Source organism: Gossypium hirsutum, chromosome A04 (genome assembly GCF_007990345.1).
Source record: "Gossypium hirsutum isolate 1008001.06 chromosome A04, Gossypium_hirsutum_v2.1, whole genome shotgun sequence".
NCBI lineage: Eukaryota > Viridiplantae > Streptophyta > Magnoliopsida > Malvales > Malvaceae > Gossypium > Gossypium hirsutum.
The window spans coordinates 9,287,769-9,295,268 of NC_053427.1; the positions used below are offsets into that span (position 1 = coordinate 9,287,769).

The window sequence follows — 7,500 nt, forward strand, 5'->3', positions numbered from 1 at the left end:
AGAATAGATACCTCGGAGACAGGCGGATTCATCAACGGATTCTCTATCCTATCTTTTGCCATCTAATTGATTTATGTTCGTTATAGGATAAGAAGACGGTTCGAAATCCTTTATTTTTTCAACCCAATCGCTCTTTTGATTTTGGAAAAAAATATCTTTTCTTTATCAATATACTGCTTCTTCTACACATTCATGGCTAACCCATAAAGGGAATGCCTAATAATTAGGACTCATAAAAAATCGATAATTTACTCATGAGAAAAACCTTTACCACATTAGGCACTAATTTATTTTTAACGTTTAATTAGATCAGGTAATCATTCAAATTGAGAACAGAAGCTCGTTCCTTTTTGTTTCCCTATAATTGGGGCCGTAGAGCTCTATCCATTTATTCACTCGACCCAACTTTGAATTCAATTCATTTTTTTTGTTCCGCACCAAAAATTCAAAAACGGTTTTTTTGGAATGATCCGGAAAAAAAGGATTCTTAGAATTCTCCATTGCTACGACATGCTCTTTTTTCCATCCCCTCCTTTCAGGATCAGTCGTGGTCTTACAAACTCTACCGATGGTCTGAACGAATCCCTTTCTTCATACAAATGTGTAAAAGATGCTAGTCGCACTTAAAAGCCGAGTACTCTACCGTTGAGTTAGCAACCCGAAAAAAATTAGAATATGTAGATACAATCGGAATAAAAAAATGGAATTGCACTAGGCAATCAAAACACGAAATTAGCAAAAATTGGAATAAAAAAAAGACACGAAATTCTCAGATAAAACCATAGAAATAGAATAAGTGAAAATTTGCGGACCGCCTCCTGTCTTATTCATTCCATTGTTATCCATTTTTTTTGTTTCAATACAATTACAATAAAAAAAACTTATTGTATCACAACAAATTCAAAGAAAGAACCCATTATTTGAATGAAGTGAAGTGCCAAACGAGGATAAATGGATCTATTTATCTATGATCGAATTATATTTGTTCGATACACTGTTGTCAATATGATTGTAAATTTTGAATATAAATGTTGAGAGTTGAAAAAAGAATAAAGAATATAAAAAAGACTACAAAAAATACAATGAAAAAAATAGAATTCATTTTTTTTATTTTTTTATTAATTATTATTAATATTTTCTCTTTTTATATGTTATATGTTATTTTATCTTTTTTTTATCTTATTTTATGTTGTTTTGTAAATGTTTAAATGCAATTACTTCATTTATTCACTTGATCTTTTTTCTCTCTATTTTCTCTCAATAAAATTGGCTCAATAAAATCGGGTTTTGTTGTTATAGAACACGGTATTCTATATTTTATAGTAGCAATATTCTATAGTAGCAAAGGAATAAGAAATACGAATAATAAATTTTTTAAAAAGTCTGAATAGACCAAAAGAGGGGGAGGAAATAATAAAGAAAAATTTATACAAAGCTAGATATGAATCATCCACACCCTCTTTTTTGGATTTCATTAAGTGAATTTTGTTTGATTAAGAGTAAGTTCTGTAAAAACCCCCGCCTTCTTTAAAATATCATGAACAGTTGCTGTGGGTTGAGCTCCTTTTTCAAGGAAATAGAGAATGGCGGGAACATTTAAATAGGTTTGATTATTTATCGGATCATAAAAACCCACTTTTCGAAGATCTCTTCCCTCTCTTCGGGATCGAACATCAATTGCAACGATTCGATAAACGGCTCATTGGGATAGATGTAGTTAAATAATACCCCCCCCTAGAAACGTATAAGAAGTTTTCTCCTCGTACGGCTCGAGAAAAAAATGATTAATTTAAAGTTATGTCTATGTATGGAATTATAATGTATGGAATTAGCATGTCAAAAAGATCCATAAACCAGCAAATCAATTAGACATTTAACCTCGTCTTTTTTTTCGAAAAAAAAAAGAAGAAAAAAGCATTCGTACTCTCATAACTCAAGTCAAATAACTCTCAAAATGCTCAAAAAAAACCTTAGGCATTCTTTTATTGAGTGGTCTCTAACCCCTTTTTTGTTTGTCTCGCTTAGAATCTATTTCGATTCTTCGTTTTAATCTAGTTGTTGAGAAAATGGAAAAGGGTATTTCCTTGTTCTAGGATCTTTTATCTTTGCCTTGAATCATTGGGTTTAAACATTACTTCGGCGATATTAAATCATTTCAAAAATGGCAGCAACATGCCCTTTTTTCTCTCTTTGTTTTTTCTATCAAAGAATCATATGAACGATTAATTCCCGCATGATACACTTTTGATCGAAAGAGTTTTACCAATTCCAACAACTTTTCTTTTTGATTTGAAAATAGTTTGAATCGGATCCTTTCGATTTCTATATCACAAATAGACTTACGAAGTTGTTCCAACTTATTGATTTCCATTAACTAACCCTAGATCCTTGCCCCTGAAAAATGGATGTTTCTCTTCGAGCTCCATCCTGTACTATTTACATTACAACCCAACAAAAAGACGGATTATAATAGAACAAAGGATGTCGAGCAAAAAGCACCTTCATTTCTACATAACGGAAAGTGGTGGGTTTTGACATCCACAGCTGATCATGTCCTTCAAGTCGCACGTTGCTTTCTACCACATCGTTTCAAACGAAGTTTTACCATAACATTCCTCTAGTTTGGAGCATTGATTCAATTATGGAATCATGAATAGTCATTGGTTCAGTCGATACATAGTAATCTATCTATACTTTCTATATGAAATCAATTTCCTTCTATATGCTATATGAAATAAATAAATAATTTAGGAAGAAAAAGCCTCAATAAGAATTCAAACTACCCCATATTGTATGATTGTCTGAATGCAATATTTTTTGATTTTTTAAACTTTTATTATACTTTTCTATTCTAATTAAACTTTTCGATTCTAATAAAAAAAAATCAAAATAAAGAATATCATTAATAATAATATTACGAAAATACTAATAATATCACGAATATTATAAATAACACAAATAAACTAATCTTTTTGAATCTACCGTGCATCTTCAAATAACCCGATAGATCAAATAACTCGGTAGAATAGATCCAGCAATCTCACAGTTGTTCGAGTGCCAATCTTAAGAAATCATTAAAAATCAAAAGCAAGAATCACATTTTCTCCAATACTTGACTGTTAGAAAGAAGGTTATTAAAAACAAAAAAAGAGCAATTTGGATATGGTTATTCTGATATATAAATAGAGTATGCTCTGGGACGGAAGGATTCGAACCTCCGCATAGCGGGACCAAAACCCGTTGCCTTACCACTTGGCCACGCCCCATTTAGATTTCTATTTGAAACTACTAAACACTAATATGGTATTCCTTGTTCGTCAATTCCAGTTCCAAATAGCTATAGCTATGGAATAGATTCTTGTTACGATTTTTGCACGTATGGATAGAGAATTAAATCGAATTTATTGATCATTACATAGAATTCAATTAAGATATTGTATGAAAGTATGATTTCTTCTATTCTCTTGTAAGAATTGAAGGCTTTTTGATTGGGTGAGTTCAAAGAAGTATTGTTTAGTCTGCCTTATTTTCCTTTCTTCATTTTTTTCCTTATATCAAAAAACATATTAATAACTCAATCAAAATTATCTCCAAGAACAAAATTTTGTTATGCTTAATATCTTTAATTTGATCTGTATCTGTTTTAATTCTGCCCTTTTTTCGAGTAGTTTTTTATTCGCCAAATTGCCCGAGGCCTATGCTTTTTTGAATCCAATCGTAGATTTTATGCCAGTAATACCTGTTCTCTTTTTTCTCTTAGCCTTTGTTTGGCAAGCTGCTGTAAGTTTTCGATGAGATCCTTAATACTGTCCTAGAAAAATTCATGAGTGATTCAAGAAAAAAAAATTCTAACAATTGAAAAGATCAGATAAGTCTTACACTATGAACGAACCCTCAATTCAAAGATTGAAATTCTTGGATAGCCCTGATAAATCGGGATCATCCCATTTCCTCATTCTGACCCTTTTCGCCGAAGAACCCTATTTAGATTAGAGTCCGCCACATAATTGTTGGTATGAAAGAATTTTTTTGTAATGAAAAACTCAACTCTTATTACAAGTGAATTTCTTATTTTATTGAGAGAAAATAGAGAGAAAAAAGATCAAGTGAATAAATGAAGTAATTGCATTTAAACATTTACAAAACAACATAAAATAAGATAAAAAAAAGATAAAATAACATATAACATATAAAAAGAGAAAATATTAATAATAATTAATAAAAAAATAAAAAAATGAATTCTATTTTTTCATTGTATTTTTTGTAGTCTTTTTATATTCTTTATTCTTTTTTCAACTCTCAACATTTATATTCAAAATTTACAATCATATTGACAACAGTGTATCGAACAAATATAATTCGATCATAGATAAATAGATCCATTTATCCTCGTTTGGCACTTCACTTCATTCAAATAATGGGTTCTTTCTTTGAATTTGTTGTGATACAATAAGTTTTTTTTATTGTAATTGTATTGAAACAAAAAAAATGGATAACAATGGAATGAATAAGACAGGAGGCGGTCCGCAAATTTTCACTTATTCTATTTCTATGGTTTTATCTGAGAATTTCGTGTCTTTTTTTTATTCCAATTTTTGCTAATTTCGTGTTTTGATTGCCTAGTGCAATTCCATTTTTTTATTCCGATTGTATCTACATATTCTAATTTTTTTCGGGTTGCTAACTCAACGGTAGAGTACTCGGCTTTTAAGTGCGACTAGCATCTTTTACACATTTGTATGAAGAAAGGGATTCGTTCAGACCATCGGTAGAGTTTGTAAGACCACGACTGATCCTGAAAGGAGGGATGGAAAAAAGAGCATGTCGTAGCAATGGAGAATTCTAAGAATCCTTTTTTTCCGGATCATTCCAAAAAAACCGTTTTTGAATTTTTGGTGCGGAACAAAAAAAATGAATTGAATTCAAAGTTGGGTCGAGTGAATAAATGGATAGAGCTCTACGGCCCCAATTATAGGGAAACAAAAAGGAACGAGCTTCTGTTCTCAATTTGAATGATTACCTGATCTAATTAAACGTTAAAAATAAATTAGTGCCTAATGTGGTAAAGGTTTTTCTCATGAGTAAATTATCGATTTTTTTATGAGTCCTAATTATTAGGCATTCCCTTTATGGGTTAGCCATGAATGTGTAGAAGAAGCAGTATATTGATAAAGAAAAGATATTTTTTTCCAAAATCAAAAGAGCGATTGGGTTGAAAAAATAAAGGATTTCGAACCGTCTTCTTATCCTATAACGAACATAAATCAATTAGATGGCAAAAGATAGGATAGAGAATCCGTTGATGAATCCGCCTGTCTCCGAGGTATCTATTCTTTTCTTACTATAATACCTTGTTTTGACTGTATCGCACTATGTATCATTTAATAACCGAATAGATCCCCTATCTTTGGTTCAAATCGAATTTGAAATGGAGGAATTTCAAGTATATTTAGAACTAAATAGATCCCGCCGACACGATTTCCTATACCCACTTATTTTTCGGGAGTATATTTATGCACTTGCTCATGAGCATGGTTTAAATAAATCGATGATTTTTTTTGAAAATCAGGGTTATGGTAATAAATTCAGTTCACTAATTGTGAAACGTTTAATTCTTCGAATGGATCAACAGAATCGTTTGATTAGTTCTGCTAATGATTCCAACCAAAATCCGGTTTTTGGGCACAACAATAATTTGTATTCTCAAATGATAGCGGTAGGATTTGCAGTCATTGTGGAAATTCCATTTTCCTTACGATTAATATCTTACTCACAAGGGGCAGAAGTCGCAAAATCTCATAATTTACAATCAATTCATTCAATATTTCCTTTTTTAGAGGACAAATTCTCACATTTAAATTATGTGTTAGAGGCACTAATACCTCATCCCATCCATCTAGAAATCTTAGTTCAAGCCCTTCGCTACTGGGTAAAAGATGCTTCTTCTTTGCATTTATTACGGTTCTCTCTCTACGAGTATTGTAATTTGAAGAGTTTTATTACTCCAAAGAAATCTATTTCGATTTTTAATCCAAGATTATTCTTGTTCCTATATAATTCTCATACATGTGAATACGAATCCATTTTCCTTTTTCTCCGTAATCAATCTTCTCATTTACGATCAACATCTTCTGGGGTCTTTCTTGAACGAATTTTTTTCTATGGAAAAATAAAGTATCTTGGCGAAGTCTTTTATAATGATTTTCAGAACAACCTATGGTTGTTCAAAGACCCTTTCATACATTTTATTAGGTATCAAGGAAAGTCAATTCTGGCCTCAAAGGATACGTCTCTTCTGATCAATAAGTGGAAATATTACTTTGTCGATTTATGGCAATATTATTTTTACCTGTGGTCTCAATCAGGAAGAGTCCGTATAAATCAATTATCTAAATATTCTCTCGACTTTCTGGGCTATCTTTCAAGTGTGCGATTAAATCCTTCAGTGGTACGGAGTCAAATGCTAGAAAATTCATTTCTAATAGATAATGCTGTGAAGACGTTGGATACAAGAATTCCAATTATTTCGCTCATTGGATCATTGTCTAAGGCGAAATTTTGTAACACATTAGGGCATCCCATTAGTAAGCCGACGTGGGCCGATTCCCCCGATTCTGATATTATTGACCGATTTGTGCGGATATCCAGAAATCTTTCTCATTATCACAGTGGATCTTCAAAAAAAAAAGTTTGTATCGAATAAAATATATACTTCGGTTTTCTTGTGTTAAAACTTTGGCTCGTAAACACAAAAGTACTGTCCGTGCTTTTTTGAAAAAATTAGGTTCGGAATTTTTGGAAGAATTCTTTACGGAAACGGAAGAAGAACATGTTTTTTCTTTGATCTTCCCAAGAGGTTTTTTTGCTATGCGAAAGGTCTATAGGGGACGAATTTGGTATTTGGATATTATTTGTATCAATGCTCTGGTCAATCATTCATGATTGGTTATGAAATTATGTAAATTCAATTATCAATTACAATAAAAATGGTAATTTTACGAAATGATGAAGAGATAACAAACGAATTTATTCATTTCTAGTATTAAATGTTCAGGCAGTAAGAATAAGAGGGGATTGGCCGAGTATTCCGCTTTTTTTTTAGAGTCCTGTTTAGGGAATAAACAGGGTTTTAGATGGATACATAGAGAAAGCCGTGTGCAATGAAAAATGCAAGCACGGTTTGGGGAGGGATTTTTTTTTTCTTTTAAATTTCAATTTATTTAATTGAAACAAGGAAATTATCTACTCCATCCGACTAGTTCCGGGTTCGAGTCCCGGGCAACCCATTTTTAGTATCATATCGAAACGCTATTCCTATTTATTATCATATTAAAACGCTATTCCTAATAGAAGATAGGAATGATTTGGATATATATCATATGTATATCAATCTGTATTTTCTTTTTCTAACTTAAGAATAAGAAAAAAAAATGATAAATCTAGATACGATCCTAGATGTATATTTTCTATTTTCTATTTGATATTGGTTGACACGGGTAT

General features: G+C 31.5%; 1 protein-coding gene across 1 annotated transcript in view; it reads right to left on the minus strand.

Moving 5' to 3' along the window:
* LOC121227929 (photosystem II protein D1) overlaps positions 1-4,062 on the minus strand; it is a 7,493-nt gene extending 3,431 nt beyond the window's left edge. The window contains exon 1 of the mRNA XM_041110877.1: positions 1-4,062. This exon is cut by the window's left edge and continues 3,431 nt beyond it. The gene's annotated coding sequence lies outside the window, so the exon portion shown is untranslated.
* Positions 4,063-7,500: the final 3,438 nt, after the last annotated feature.